This window comes from Rhinopithecus roxellana, chromosome 11 (genome assembly GCF_007565055.1).
Source record: "Rhinopithecus roxellana isolate Shanxi Qingling chromosome 11, ASM756505v1, whole genome shotgun sequence".
Classification (NCBI taxonomy): domain Eukaryota; kingdom Metazoa; phylum Chordata; class Mammalia; order Primates; family Cercopithecidae; genus Rhinopithecus; species Rhinopithecus roxellana.
The window spans coordinates 12,023,666-12,040,054 of NC_044559.1; the positions used below are offsets into that span (position 1 = coordinate 12,023,666).

At 48.8% G+C, this 16,389-nt stretch overlaps 1 protein-coding gene across 3 annotated transcripts in view; it reads left to right on the forward strand.

The window, feature by feature from the left end:
- ANXA11 (annexin A11) overlaps positions 1–16,389 on the forward strand; it is a 46,524-nt gene continuing 30,135 nt past the window's right edge. For 2 of the 3 annotated variants that reach the window (XM_010363276.2, XM_010363273.2), the window contains exon 1: positions 1–248. The gene's annotated coding sequence lies outside the window, so the exon portion shown is untranslated. Of the gene's footprint in view, positions 249–3,557; positions 4,305–16,389 lie in introns of those variants that run through there. The other variant, XM_010363274.2, reaches the window with a different exon arrangement.

Genomic DNA, 16,389 nt, shown 5'->3' on the forward strand with positions numbered 1-16,389 from the left:
CTTCCCTGCCCTTCCCCCGGCGCCTGGGGCAACCGCGCCCTCGGAGTTTTCCGCCCGGCGGGCTCCTCCTCCCGCCCCGCCCTGAAGGCTGCGGCGCCCGCGACTCCCGAGTGCCCCGAGTGCCCCGCGAGCGGGAGTGGGACACAGCCCCAGGCAGAACCCAGGCACCGCGTCCGGGACGCCCGCGGAGAGAGCCACTCCCGCCCACGTCCCATTTCGCCCCTCGCGTCCGGAGTCCCCGTGGCCAGGTGAGTGAGGGTCCCGGGCCGGCCGGGGGCCTGGGACCAGGCGGCGGCAGTGCACTGCGGCACCGCAGGTGAGGCCCGGGGCTGCCCCGCTCCCAGCCCAGCGCGGCCCTGCTGCTTCCTGGTTGCATTACAGGCGTTGGGGTGGGGGACAGAGGAGGCGTCGGCGGGTCCCGGGCTGGCCGTGTCGGTCTGGCAGCCCCCTCGATCAGCCTTGGCGTCGGGGACTGCCCCCTCCTGTGCGGTCGGGGTGCACTCGCCGGCCCCCCGCCCCCGCCCCCCCCGGGCTCAGGGGTCAGGGTCTCAGTCTGGGCTTGGGTAAGGCCGGGGGCCCTGACCCTGGGCGCAGGAGGCAACGGGTGGCGGGAGGGATGCCGGAGGCCGGGCCCCGCGGCCACGCAGCCCCGCAGCCCCGCGGGCCCTCCGGGGTGCGCGCGCTCTTTCAGGCAAGGCTGGGGGAAAGCAAGCAGAGAAGGCTATCTTCAGAAACTTTCCTCCGAAACTGGGAGCACGCACATTCCTGGGAGCTGCTACCATTGCAGTTTATTTGTAAGGAACTCTCCCCAATGTTTGAGAGAATGCGGGAGCCATCCCAGATGTTGTGCCTCCCTTCGCCCCTTCCCCAACTTTGATCCCCAGTTTCAGGAAGGGATTCCTGCAGGCCAGCCCCTTAAGACTTAGAAAGGTAAAACGGTCTGTTGGTTTAAAGGAGACACGCGAAATTTGCCTCCTAGAGACTTTGGAGGGGAAAAGTTAAGCCAGCCAGTGCTAGCCCAAGCTGGAAACAGTCGGCCCGGGGCATTTCTGTCTCTGCCCTCCTATCTGTGACCTCTCTGTAGAGATTGGGCGTTTGTGGTGGTTCTCCCATCTGTTCTCTGCCTTAGGCATGGAGTGGAGCTGTGAGGCCGAGCCCCTGCCCTGCCCACGCAACAGGGACTAAAGGTTTGCAGGGCATGCTCACCCTTCACTGGCTCTCTCATTGCTTTCCTCATTCCTTTTATGCGTCAGTCAACTGTTGGGGATTCCAGGAGGATTAACAGGCCCCCTTTCCTAAAGGCATTCTTTGTGCTGCAAGGTGTTCCCTGACAAGAGAGGCCAGGTGAGGTGCCAGGGCAGTTTGTTGCCCTGGCATTGGGTGCCCACTACTTCAGGCTCCTACATATCTTGCTATCTTGTCTCTGACTATTGTCTGTGCTTTGGTTTCCTCATCTGTAAAATGGGGGTAATACTAATCCCTGCCTCACAGGTTTGTTGTGAGATTCAGTGCATTTATTTAATAACCATACAGCACTCAGGTATGGACCAGTCAGAACAGGTGGTGACTGCTGCACCATACTTATGTGTCCCAGATGGGTGTCACCCAGATTAGCCATAAAGTGTGTGAGGCAGGCCTTGGTCATAAATAATCAGGTGTAAGGGTCAATAAATAGTAGCAGTGGAAGGTTCAGCTAAAGTTGAAATGCGCTTCTCCTGAACCATCTTTCTGGCTTAGCTCATGCTAAGCGCATGCTCTCTGTCTTCCTGGAATGCTCTCCCTCCCCGTCTGGCCCAGGATTCTCCACCCTCCTGGGAGCCATGCCGGTGCCTGCTGCCCAGCAGGAGGGATGGGATATGCTCTGAGCTCACTCAGCCCCTCCAGCACTGACTCAGTTCTCATCTCTCGCCTTGCCCGTAGTATTTGTGTGACCATGTGGTTTATCTCCGCCCTGTCCTCTGACTCTGGAGGGTGGAGGCTGTTTCTGACTTACCTCTTGGTGGTGGCACTCAGGATAGGTCTTGCCTAATGTAGGTGCTCAGAAAATTAGTTGTCGTTAGTTGAACAACAGAGGCAGCACAGGGAAGTAGTTTCCTTGTGGTTAAAATATAGGACCTTGAAGGCTGGATTTGGATAGGCAGAGAAATGTGGGGAGGGTGAGATGGAGATGAATTGGGACTAAGAGGTGGGAGTGGAAGCCCCATCTGATGCCTTTATGCATGATATTATAGAAAGGGCCCACCCTGGGTGGATGTGTCTAGAAGGCCAGGATCGATTAGTGATGCCTAGTTCATGTGGTTGGGGAGGTGATGTGTGACTTGGGATGACAGGAGTGGGAGTTGAGACAGAATAGGTTAGTGTGGGTTCTTCTTGGGAACTGTAGAATAGAGAAAAGAAACTGGTGTGGGCAGGAGGTGAATGTGGAACCAAAATGCATGCTGAATGCTGGAACATCAGAGGTTCCAGGACCTTTCTGGTGCACCCCCTCCTTCCTCCTGGATTCACCCCTCTTCTTCCTCTTTTTTTTTTTTTTTGAGACAGATCTCATTCTGTCGCCCAGGCTGGAGTGCAGTGGTGCAATCTTGGCTCACTGAAACCTCTGCTCCCTAGGTTTAAATGATTCTTCTCCCTCGGCCTCCTGAGTAGCTGGGATTACAGGCATGTGCCACCATGCACGGCTAATTTTTGTATTTTTAGTAGAGATGGGGCTTCACTATGTTGGTCAGGCTGGTCTTGAACTTCTGACCTCAGGTGATCTGCCCGCCTTAGCCTTCCAAAGTGCTGGGATTACAGGAGTGAGTCACCGTGCCTGGCCTCCTCTCTCTTCTTTGCCACCGTCTTCCCCCGTAAGCCTGAAGCAGTTCCTGACACTTGGTCCCATGGGGAAGCGTCTGTGCAAGGGTGTGCTTCACCAGCACTGCCAAGGAAACAGACTTTTCACTTTCTGTGGATTTTTCTCTGCAGCACTCTCAGATCCCATTACCCCCAGAATAGTGGGAATTCTGAGTGATACCTAGATAGGAAAGCTCTTAGGATTAATGAAGAAACTGAGGTTTTCTTGGTGGGAGTTTGTGCTTTTAAAGGGAATTGTTGCAATTCAGTGGAACTCTCTAATAACCGCTGAAACTGTTACACATTAGGCTTACTGATCCTATCTCCTATAACCCATGAAATAAAAACCTGATAGTCACATAGTTGTTTGTTATTTGGGAGGATCCTAAAAGTACAGCCTGAACAGTGACCCAGACCACAGCTGGCCTTGCCCATGCTGAAGTGAGGAAGGAATGGGTGGGGGCCACCAAGAAATTGGGGGACAGAGTTCTCTGTACTGGGTATCCTGGGACAAGCCACCCAGCCACACTGAAACCCCCCCCCCCCACACACACACAGAACAGTTCTGGATGATAAAATGCCTGCCTGGAATGGAGAATCAGATGAGAAGATGTTTGCAAAGGGGTTTGAGATCAGTTAGGGGGTGGTGATGACAATGTTGATATCGTGGGTGTGTGACTGCCAGGAGTTGTGAAGCAGCGGGTGGAGCATGCGGTGGTCAAAGCCTGGTTCTGAGATCTCTAGTTTTCCAGGGGCTTAGGCTCCGCCTTAGCAGAAAAGAAGGAAAGGAAATTGAGAGGGAAGTCAGATGCCCCCTGCCCCTCACACCTGGAGGTGGCTGACTTGGAGGACTTGAGATGGGGGGAAATCTGAGTGAGGGCAGAGAGGAGAAATGTGGAGGCTGCCCACAGGGAGGCTGGAGAGCATATGGCACATCCAGCCTGGGGAGTGGCACCGCTGGGGGAAAGGGTGCATGTGTCGGTGGGGAAGGAGTGGTGATAGCAGATGTGAGCTTGCTGTGTCCACTAAAAAGGTCACAGCTATTTTTAGGAAGTAGGTGACAAGGCATGTTCCGGTAGAACGGCTCATTACTGAGAACCCACTGTGTGCTTAAAAGGAGAGACCGCCCCCACTCACCCTAGAGTCATCCCCCTGGTGTCCCTGAGACACGGGACACTGGATGAGGACCAGGTTTGGAGGATGAAGAAGATCATGTATTTGGTTTGGACATACTGTGTTTGAGTTATCTTTGAGATACCAAATAAGCTGTTGGGTCTGAGGCTCAGGAGGAGTCTTGGCTAGACAGACATTTTTCTAGGTTGTGTTTGTGTTTGAAGTCATGGGCACAGCGAGATGGAAGAACTCACCTTGAACAGCTGAGTAAAGGAAGATGAGCCTATAAAGGACCCAGAAAAAGAGCTGCCTGAGAGGGGCCCAGAAAGCCAGCAGAGAGTTGTATCTCAGGAGCCAGGGTGAGTCTGCTTCGTGGGATGGAGTGGTCAGCTTGGCATCGCGGCTGTGGTGAGTGGCATGGAGAAGATGCAGCTGCCTTCACTGCTTTGGTGGGATGATGGGAGCAGAAGCGAGGTTGGAATGAATGGGTGAGGAGTAGCAGGACATGAGGATCTGATGATAGTAAGTTTAGACAGGCTCTGAAATGGTGGCTTTGAAGGCGAGGAGGACGTGTTTGACCCTGTTGCCTCGATTTACCCTCCTGCTCCCTTTCCAATCCCAGAAGGGAACATGTGGATGGCCTGCTACCGACATCCCTCCCCATGGCGCTCCGTGCTCAGGCAGACCTAGGTGCCTGCAAGGGTTTGCTCCTTTCACAAAATGGATTCATTTTCATGAATGAATGAATGAGTGAATGAAGCATGTTGCCCAGGCTGGTCTCAAAGCCCTGGCCTCAAGCAATCGCCCCACCCCGCCTCAGCCTCCCAAAGTGCTGGGATTACAGGAGTGAGCCACTGCACCTGGCTGGTATTAAATTTTCTTTGTGGCCAACTGCATGATAAATATTAACATGTTTCATGGGCGTGAAAGGAGAAAATAGGTACTCTGCGGGACACTGACTTGAGATAGAGCTCTTAACTTCAGTTGCCCTTATATCCCTGCTTGCCTGGCTGTCAAATTCTGAGAGGTATAACAAAAACTCACTGTAGTTTTTTAAAGTCCAGCTCTATTTATATTTGTGGGAGTTCTAGCCTTTTAAATTTGGCTTTCATGTTTCATGTATACAGGCTTATCAAGCTGATCTTCCTACCTTGTGTCGTTTGCTGGTTATTTAATGCCTTTGGTCTTTGGCCTTAAATTCCATATTGTCTGTGTTTTAGGAGAATACATGGCTAAGGATCTGGAAGAATCTCTTTTCTTTACAGTCTTAAAATTAATAAATAAGTGCATTTCATAAGATAATAAGTGAAAGGCTCAGAAATTTTAACGCAGGCATCAGAGGACATTCAAGTCATGCCCCTTTAGTTTCTGTTCAGGCTCACACAGAGCAGTTAGTAATCAGGTCTCACTGCTGATCATGAGCTCCCTGTCCTTGGGTGTCCTGATGGTCCCCATGATAGCCAGATTTTTAGGAGGGGTGGATAAAGTGAGATTTGCTTGCAAACTCTTGGGACGTTGCCTGGGAGCCTCTTCTCTTACTTTGCAATTCTTGCCCGCTTCCTGTAGGTCCAAGGAGCGGACTGCTCTGCCTCTCATTTACGCATTTCCTTCCTCATTGGAGGCAGCAAGATGAGCTTTTGACAGAGTAGCCAGTACAAACACTTCCCAGGGCCAGAAGTCAGAAAGATGTGGGCCCCAAATTGTAAGCTCGTCTCTGTGCTTGTGTTTTAAGCCACATAAACTTTCTCAGCGGGCTGGACTAGCCTACGCCTTGTTGTACCCTGAGATCCTAGTGAGTAGTTCTCCAAGTCCTGTGTTTACAGATAAAGGCAAATGCCAGAGAGAAATGGTTGGAAAAACCCCTTGGCCTGCTAAGGCAGGATTATTGAAAAGTCTTCCACGTATGTACTTTTGAATTTTACATATTTTTTCATTTTTATTTATTGTGAGACCAGACTAATTTTTGTATTTTTGGTAGAGATGGGTTTTGCCATGTTGCCCAGGCTGGTCTGAAACTCCTGGGCTCAAGTAATCTGCCCACCTCAGCTTCCCAAAGTGCTGGGATTACAGACATGAGCCACTGCACCTGGCCAACCACTGTGCCCAGCCTATTTTTAATATTAGTATTTCCACCTCTGGTTTTTCTTTGCATTTATTTGGTATGTCTTTGCCCAACCATTAGTTTTAAATATTTCTTTCTCACTTAAAAAAGTTTATCTTGGCCGGGCGCAGTGGCTCACTCCTGTAATCCCAGCACTTTGGGAGGCCAAGGCGGGTGGAACATGAGGTCAGGAGATCAAGATCATCCTGGCTAATGTGGTGAAACCCCATCTCTACTAAGAATATAAAAAATTAGCTGGGCATGGTGGCGGGTGCCCGTAGTCCCAGCTACTTGGGAGGCTGAGGCAGGAGAATGGCATGAACCCGGGAGGCGGAGCTTGCAGTGAGCTGAGATCGCACCACTGCACTCCAGCCTGGACGACAGAGCAAGACTCGGTCTCAAAAAGAGAAAAGAAGAAAAATGTTTATCTTGAAAATAGAATCTTCATAAATAAAATTTGTTTCTCTTATAATCAGCACATGGTTGAGGGTGGATGGAGGTTGACAGAAGGCAATGATAACAGCAACAAACCTAATTGCGTGGTTTCTGTCTTTGGTAGAGGAATTCTGACTGCTCACATGCCAGATATACTTGATTTTGTTCTTTGCATCTTGCTTATTATTTATTATACTTGCATGTTATTCCTTTCCTGATTTTTGCTGTTTGGGTTAAGTTTCTCATCATCATCTTCCCCACGCCACCTGTATTACGTTTCAGATTTGGCTGTGAATGAAGACAGGATCCTCTCTCTCTCTCTCTCTCTCTCTCTCTCTCTCTCTCTCTCTCTCTCTCTCTCACTCTCTCTCTCACTCTTTCTTGAAAAATCAGAGTTGAAGTTCAGTGGGTATTCCATGAGGTTGTCTAGGCATCAGGCTCCTTACGGACTGTTGTCCCTAGCATTCTTGAGGGCTGTGGTTTTCAAACTTGAGCATGTATAAGAACAATCTGGAAGGCTTGTTAAAGCATAGATTCTTGGACTGCACGCTGAATCATTCTGATTTGGGAGGTCTGTGATGGGACCTGAGCATTTTAATTGCTTACAGGCTCTCAGATTGTGTAATGCCGCCAGTCTCCGGGCCACATGTTGGGTAGCACCGTCCAGGTGCCTCCCTAACCTGCATGGCCCAAGACAGCTCACTTTCACATCCTCATGGCAGGCCCTCCTAGCTGCTAGGGGTCTGGGAAACAGTCCTTAGTTGGGGCTGCTGTGTGCCAGGCTATGGTGAGTGTTCCGTTACTAAAGCAATAGAGAACAGATGGTTGAGGAAGACAACCAGAAGTTTCTGGAACACCACCCACTGCTCTCCTGAATTTGAAACTACTGCTGTGAGTATCAGTCTTGCTATTGGCTAAGCGTGTGTTCCTCAGGTTAGGAAGTAGGAATGGTTTCTCATGACAGTGGCAAGCCTGCAGGCAGTGCAAGCAAGGCAGCCTCTGTTCCTGTGGGCTGGTGCACAGACTGGCAAGCTGCTGTGGCTTTGCTGATGCCCCGAGAGTCATCTGCTGCTCCCAACCATCAGGTCTGGCATCCACATGTTCCATCACTGCAGCCACCACCAGATCTTCCAGACCCCATGGGATCCAGGGGCCCCCTCCAAGACCCAGTGGGATAGGGGTTATTTTTTTGTGCTACCTCCTCCCAACTTGCCTTCTTCAACCCCAAATGGGACACCTATGTGACTGTTTCTAGGAGAGTTTGAGGGCAGAGGCCCTTTGAACCCTGAACTGAGGTGGGGCTGATGTTCGGTCTCCGTGGCTGGTAATATCCTTGAGAGATCAGAGCAGTGGTTGCCAACCCCTATTCTCTGTTGTCATAGGGAGGTGATCTGGAGAGAAACAGGGTCATAAGGCTCCTGTGGAGCAGCTGATTCTTTTCTGTGTGGCTTGATTATATGGGACATTATTTGGGAGGCAGCAGTTACTTTCTTCTCTCTTTCCGGAGTTTAACCTTTGTATTTCTCAAGTGCATTCTCCAGCCTGAGAAGGTGGGATGGAGCTCAGAAATACATTGAGTGGTGGGGGACCCACCTGGTTCGTAATGCACTGGCCTGGAAATCAGAGATGTGGTTCTAGTCATTGTCCTGCCCCCAGCCAGCTCTGAGACCTCAGGCAGAGTCCTTTTGCTCTCTGGGCCTCAGCTCCCACCTCAAATAAAATAAACCGGTTGAATGAAGTGATTCATGAAGGCCCCTCCCAGCTCCAATATTTTAGGATTCTTATGTAATCCAAATGCTAGTGCACTGAGGATTGACTTTATCCTGAAGAAGTGTCTTTCAGAACCTGCTTGCTTAATAAGTTCAGCCCCTTGGTGAGGCTCCAGACGCTGCCCGTTGCCATTCTCCCAGCCTGTCTTGCCTGGAGTTTCTCCAGGCTTAGCTGCCCCAGGTGCCAGCCCTCAGAGGGGAGGTCTGAGGCGCAGCCTGGCTAATGATTAACATAGGCTGCAGCTATTTTAGTTTCTGGCATGTGGGTGGGGAGTTGAATGCTTAACAGCACCTGTGTAGATTTTTTGTTTAGTGCCTGGGAAAATATGGTCAGGGTTGGTGGAGTGCTGCCCTGAGGCTGGCTGGCTGGCTGGCTTTGGTGACTTAATGGCACCTGTGACCAGCAAGGGCAGCACACTGGGGCTCTGGAATGCCCGCCCAGGGCCCCCACCCCCTTCTCAGTAGAGCTGGGGATGTTCATACGCCCACTTACATCACTGAAGGTCCTGCCTTGGGGTGGGGGAGAGAGGGGGAATGTCCTAGATGTGTCCTCCCTGCCCCCAGAATTCCTGGGACCTACGTAACAGAGGCACCAAATAGGTGCCACCCAGAGAGTGGAAGAAATGAGTCAGGGTCCACTGGGGTTCCTGCCAATATTCAGTATGTGTCAGGGGCCTCACAGTGTAAGCCCTGTGGCAGATGGTGGTGGGGGACAGGAAGAGAGGCCTGTCCTACAGCCTGTAGCACTGATGCTGTCATGGGGAGGCCTGGGAAAAAAGTGTCTGGCTCTGGCACTTGGGTGTGTGACCTTTGCATGTCCAGAGTCAGCTCAGCCTTGGTTCCCTTGCTTATAAAATGAGGATGATAATACCTATCCAATAGGAGCATTGTGGCAGTTAATGAGCTAATACATAGGGAGGTAATATGTGTATCTATCCTAGGAGTTAGAAAAAGGGGAGCTTATTAGAACACTAGAGAACATGGAAAACATTTTAGGACAAGTGCTGGGAGAGTTCCAGGAAGAGCGAGTGTTGTGGCTAGGAGATCAGGGTGGGCTTCCTGAAAGAGATATGATATGGTTTGGCTGTGTCCCCACCCAAATCTCGAATTCCCACGTGTTGTGGAAGGGACTTGGTGGGAGGTAACTGAACCATGGGGGCAGGTCTTTCCCATGCTGTTCTCATGATAGTGAGTAAGTCTCACAACATCTGATGCTTTTATAAAAGGGACTTTCCCTGCACAAGCTCTCTTCTCGTCTGCTGCCATGTGAGATGTGCCTTTCACCTTCCGCCATGATTGTGAGGCCTCCCCAGTCACGTGGAACTGCGTCCATTAAAGCTCTTTCTTTTGTAAATTGCCCAGTCTCGGTTATATCTTATCAGCAGTGTGAAAATAGACTAATACAAGGTGGAACTTCATCTGGACTCAGGGAAGGCCAGGAGACAGGAGGTCAGACCAGCTGGAGGGAGCACCTAAGCAGAGGTGTCCTGAAAAGGGAAAGTGCTGAGCTGGACTGGGCTAAGGACATGCATTTTCTGTGCTTCTCTCCATCATGCATGTCCCTGAGGTACCTTCTGTTTTCTTGCTGTTCCTCAGTGGCCCAGTGTGAGTGACTCTTGGCTCCAGACTGCTTGACACAGCTTAGAATGCCAACTGCAGAAGGGTCAGCCCATTCCCAAGTGAAGGTGTTCTCTCCTCCAGAGTGAGCTGCAGGTCCTTCAACTTCCAGCTGCAGGCGGCTGACTGGGGAGCTTGTCACCATCTGAAGAGCAGCCCTTGATAAGGGATATTTGGAAAGGTTTCCTGAGGCTTCTAGGCAGAGCAGGGGTGCTCAGCCATTTGGAGCTGGAAGATACACTCTGTTAAGTCTCCCAGGCTTGAAGGGGCTGAGCTTCCAGAGTGGTTTGAACAGGCCCTGAGGACTGGCTGATGGGCGTCAGGGCCTCTCCAGGAGAGGCCAGGGGACCCCCTGCTGCCATCACACTCTTCAGTCTTCTTCACTTCTCTCCCTCAGCCTATGGTGAGAGAAGGGTCTGGGCCGGCCATTCATAAGGAGATGAGATGGCTCATCACACACCAACTGGAAGGGCCCTGGTAAACCTCTGCTCCTGTGATCACACATGCAGATTCCTGCAAGGACAGCCCCAGCAGCTGAAGGAGAGAGGGAGGGAGGTGCGCAGTTGTTGCCAGCCCTAGCTGAGTGTCACCATGCAGAAATGTGGGACCTTTGTTGCCAGAGTTCCCGTTTTAATATTTTTGAAAGATTTAAGCCAGAGTCTCCCTTTTGCAGCCCTTTCCTGCCTCCAATGAAATAATGCTATTGAGCTCCAAAACCTTCAGGAGCCCCAGGTTCTGGGAGGCAGCATGCAGACCACTGAGGCCCTGCAGGCGCACTCACTGAAAATAGGTGAGGTAGACGAGGCCAGGAGGGCTTAGGTTTGCCAAGGCCCCTCAGAGAGAGGCCGGTTTCTCAGACGCCCCTATGCTTCACTCCCAGGGAACACATTTTCTAAATTCTTTGTCTTCCCCCACACTCTTCCTGGGAGTGGCTCTTAAATATTGTAGTGTGTGTTTCCTGGAAGTGGGCTATTGTGTTTATCTCCCCATCTAGTTGGAAAGCATGATGCAGGCCAGGACTTTATTTTTTTCTTCCCTATCCCGGGGAGTCTAGCCCAGCCCCTGGTGCCTCCATAAACCCAGGTGGGATTGCTGTGAAGCTAATGAAACAGAAGCTTCAGGCCCCTGGACTTGCAGCACCCTAGTGAGGGGCCATGGGAGGGGCACTACCAGTGAGTTCACAGAGTCCTATGATTTGTAACATTCGCAGAAAACTAAGATGTTTTGTATTCTTTGTCCTGAAGAGGGCTGCTAACCTTGTATAAGCTTCAGGCCCCACAAAACCTGGACCTACTGCAAATGCTGGTATCAGTCTCACAGACTGGCTGCTAGTGTTTTATTTTAACTTTCCCTTAAAAAATATGTGCCTGTTTTTTCAGAAAGCAGTTGTAGAATGTAGTTCACCAGGCTGGTTGGTCAACATGGCGAAACCCCATCTCTACTAAAATTACAGAAATTAGCTGGGAGTGGTGGCGCAAGCCTATAATCCCAGCTACTTGGGAGGCTGAGGCTACAGTGAGCTGAGATTGCGCCACTGCACTCCAGCCTGGGTGACAGAGCAAGAGACTGCTTCAAAAACATAAAAAAAGAAGATGAATGTAGTAATATTCTCTTTTTTTTTTTTTGAGACAGAGTTTCCTTCTGTTGCCCAACATGGGCATACGCCACCACACCAGACTAATTTCTGTATTTTTAGTAGAGATGGGGTTTTGGCCATGTTGGCCAGGCTGATCTCGAACTCCTGACCTCAAGTGATCTGCCTGCCTTGGCCTCCCAACGTGCTGGAATTACAGGTGTGAGCCACTGCGCCTGGCAGAAGTAATGTTCTCTTTCTACAGTTAGATAATAAAGGATGCTTATTTTATTATGCTTTATAATTCATCTATATGTTGTATTTATTGCTGTATTACAAACATATTTTATAATTAAATAATGAAAAAAGCCGAATATGTTGATCCAAAAGGCTTACAATGAAGCCAGCAGTCCCCTGACACATCCTTCCTCTTTCCCTCTTTCTCCAGAGTTAACCATTTTTAACTCTTTATTTTTAATGAATAGGCTTATATGACTGTTTCTTCATTTATCAGTTTTGAAATATGTTGACTTCCTGCTTGATAGATTAGGAACCAATATATTCATCAATATTTAATGTCTGCATTATTGTGACCATAAATTGTATTGTTCGATGCTGTGCCAGTATTGTGCTGTGGTCACACATTAGGAGTACAATCCTTCCTGTCCCATTATTCCTCAAGTGGATGCTTTCCCTGCTTAGGGGCCTGATTTTCCGTGTATCTGTTGTTCCAAACTGGCCTGGTTGCTCCCCAGGCCTGCTGCTCAGCTGTTGTCCAGGGACACCTTTTTACAGTCTTCTGTGTTAGATTTTCCTGTTCCTAGATCCTATATATTTTATTTTCTTTATATTCCTTATGTATGTTCTCATTTTGCTGAAATCATCCAGAAGTTCCTAAGAAAAGTACATGGAAGGTAGATTTTGTTTTGTTTTGTTTTGTTTTGTTTTTTTGTTTTTGAAGCTTGTGTGCCTGCAAATATCTCTGTTCCTCCCTAATGGATAGAAATATCCATTCCAAATATCTCTATACAGTAGTGGTTCATTTAGCTGGCTATGGAATTATAAACTGAAAATAATTTCCTTCCCAAACACTGAACACATTGTTCTGTTATCTTCTAGTTTCCAGTGTGGCTGTTGAAGTCCAGTGTCCTTCCAGTTCCCCTAAAAAGGACCCTTGTTCTTTCTTTTCTAAAGTTTTAGTATCTTTCTTTTGCCTGTTGTGTTCTCAAATTTCACAATGATTGCTTTGCTGACCTTTTTGCTTTGTGGATATAATATTTTCTCTTCCGTCTCTGAGGATATTATTGATTATATTTTTGTCCTCTGTTTCTAACCATTGTCTGTTTCTTTGGTTCTCTTCCGTCTCTGAGGATATTATTGATTATATTTTTGTCCTCTACTTCTCATCATTGTCTGTTTCTTTGGTTCCTTTTCTTCTGTTTTGGTCTCTCCCTTTCTTGGTATAGACTTTCTCAGATGTCCTGTGACCCTTTGCAGTCTATATGAAGAGGGAGACCATAAAAATCTGATTAAAGTGCATAGGTGAAATGTACAGGTGGGGCAGGATTTTATCACATCTCTTCCTCCTTCATTGTATTTCCTGGAAGGCAGTCATTCCCCAGTATTGCAAAATTCATCTCTCCTCAGCCCTGGTCTTCCCACTGTACCTGCTGTTGCCTCGGGCAGGAAGCACCAACCCAGGCTTGAACTCCCACGGGCTGCCCGCCTGATGGAACAAAAAGAATCATCCTAGAGAACTGGGCCTGAGTCTGCCAGCGGCTTTGAGGACAGGAAGCCTCTCCACCCACCCACCCTGCCCTGGGAACGATGAGCTCTAGCCTGGGAGTGGGGATTGGGCACCAGCCCTCTTAGGCTCCTGCTGTATCACCTTGGCATGCCACATCCCTCTCTCTGGTTGTCAGTTTTCCCGTTTGTGAAATGGGGTGAGGTGGGGTTGGTGGGAGTGAACTGAGTCATCTCTGAGGTGCTGAACTGGCCTCTGGCATCCCGGTTGTGAGGTCTTGGCCGATGGGGTGTGATGGCCCTGCCTGTGCAAATCCGACTGGGCAAATGCTGAGTGCGCGTGCATAGACTGGCCACACGGAAGCCACTGAGGGCCCAAGTCCCCTGGTGACTCATGTTGACTGGTAATTCAAGTTAACACACCTGTAACGAGCCTGTTCCCGACACGTGGGAGAGGCAAGCACCTGGTTCCTGCTTCCATTGTTGGAAAGGGTTTTTTTGTAGTCTTGGTGGTTTAATACTTCCCTTGTTGAGGAAAGCTGGCTGAGTTAGGTAGATGTGTTCACAGAGCTTTCATGCAAAGAGAAGAGAGGCCCTTGGAAAGAGAATGCCATAGAAGGATCTGGAAGGGAAGAGAGAAGGAATGGTCACTGTATATATTAGTTTTCTTTAAAGTTTTTGTTGTTGTTGTTGTTGTTTGTTTTTGTTTTTTGATACAGAGTCTCGCTCTGTCACCCAGGCTGGAGTGCAGTGGCACAATCTCGGCTCACTGCAACCTCTGCATCCTGGGTTTAAACAATTCCTGAGTAGCTGGGATTACAGGCATGTGCCACTACGCCTGGCTAATTTTTGTATTTTTATTTTTATTTTATTTTATTTTGAGATGGAGGTTTGCTCTTTTTACCCAGGCTGGAGTGCAATGGCATGATCTCGGCTCACTGCAACTCTGCCCCCCAGGTTCAAGTAATTCTCCTGTCTCAGCCTCCCGAGTAGCTGGGATTACAGGTACATGCCACCATGCCCAGCTAATTTTGTATTTTTAGTAGAGATGGGATTTCACCATGTTGGCCAGGCTGGTCTTGAGCTTCTGACCTCAGGTGATCCACCTGCCTCAGCCTCCCAAAGTGCTGGGATTACAGGCATGGATCACTGTGCCTGGCCAATTTTTGTATTTTTAGTTAGAGACATGGTCTCACTATGTTGCAAGTGATGTTATAATCTATGAATAAAATGTGAAATAATTAAAGCAAACTAGTTAATATATCCATCACCTCAAATAGTTTTCAACAATTAGTTTTCCATTACTGCTGTAACAAATTACTACAAACGTGTGGCTTAAAACCATGCAACTCTTTTTGTGGTAAAAATATACACAACATAAAACTTACCATTTTACCCGCTGTTAGGTGTGCAGCTCAATGGTGTTAAATACATTCACTTTGTTGTGCAACAGTCATTACCATGCATCTCCAGAAGGTTCTCATCTTCCCAAACTGACTCTGTACTCATGAAATGGAAACTCCCCATTCCCTCTTACCCAAGCCCTGGCCAACAGCAGTCTACTTTCTGTCCGTATGAATTTGACTACTTTGGAGACTTCATATAGGTGGAATCAGAAGTATTGGTTCTTTTGTGTCTGGTTTGTTTAGCATGATGTGTTGAAGTTTTATCCGTGTTGTAGCATATGTTAGCTTTCTTCCGTTCTGGGGCTGAATGATACTCTCTTTTTATGTGGAGATCTCGTTTCATCTCTCCTTTCATCCATCCATGGGTGTTTGGGTTGCTTCCACCTTTTGACTACTGTGAATTAGGCTGCTGTGAACATGGGTGTGCAAATCTCTGTGGGAGTCCCTGTTTTCATTTCCTTTGGGTATATAGGTTGAGTATCCCAAATCTGAAATGTTGCAAAGTCCGAAACTTTTTGAGCTCTAACATGATGCTCAAAGGAAGTACTCATTGAAGCATTTTGGATTTTGGATTTTTGCATTTTGGATGCGCAATGGTAAGTATGATGCCAGTATTCCAAAATCTGAAATCATCTGGTCTGAAGACCAGCATGTCTGAAACATTGCTGGTCCCACACATTTTGAATGAGAGGTACACGGCCTGTATGCTCAGGAGTGAGATTGCTGGATCATAGGTATGGTAGTTCTATGTTTACGTTTTTGAGGAATCTCCATACTGTTTTCCATAGTGGCTGCACTATTTTACCACATGGCTTTTTTATCTTAACGGTTTTATCTAATGGTCTCTTGGATCTCATGGTGCTAAAATCAAGGTGTTGGCAGGGTTGTGTCTTTGTCTGGTGGCCCTGGAGCTGAATGCTTCCTTGTCCTTTTCAGCTTTAGAGGCCATCTGAGTTCCATGGTACTTGGTCCCTTTCCTGCATGGGTGGAATCCCTCTCATGCCTGGACTCTCTCCTGCTTATTCTTCCTTTTCATCCTTAACCCAGCAACAAAGGCTCTCTGCTTTGAAGGACGCTTTTCATTGGATTGGGCCCACCTGGATAATCTAGGCTAGTCTCCCCATTTCATGGCGGGTAACCTTAATCATGTCAGGACAGTCTGTTTCACCATGTAAAGTAACGCATTCACAGGTACCAGGGATGTCTTTGAGGGACCTAATCAGGGAAGCTGATGGTAGCTGAGTTTCAGGCTCTGAAAAGCCCTCCCTCTACCCCTTCCCTTACCAGCATTTTCCTGAGACCCTGGGACCCTAAGGGTTGGCTGGACACTACCCTTACTGTGTGGGCTGGGCTGGTCCCCTGGCGGGAGCCTGACACCAGATGAGGTTAGTGTGTGCCCAGGATCTGTGACCCTTTTCTCCCTCTCCAAATGTCAAAGCCTGGCCTCTTTGGCCACTTGGGAGAGATCAACACTAGGTGTGTTAGTCAAAGAGTGAAGATAACTGTGTCCTGCTTTACAAAGCGCGTTCCTGTTCTTTTTACTTTTAGTCCTCATAGTAATCCAAGGTAGGTGGGGTACATCAGATCTTTGCAGACAGAATGGAGGTTCAGAGAGGTTAAGTTGCCCAGGGAGGGTCACACAGCAAGCAGTTGCTTTAGGAACCAGACCTTGGCTCCAGGCTAATGCCTCCTAGGGACTGAGTTAAAATTAACTGAGCACCTGCTGTATGCTAATACCTGGTGTAGAGCTATATATATATATGAATACTATATTCTCACAGCTGTGTAATGAGATGGATG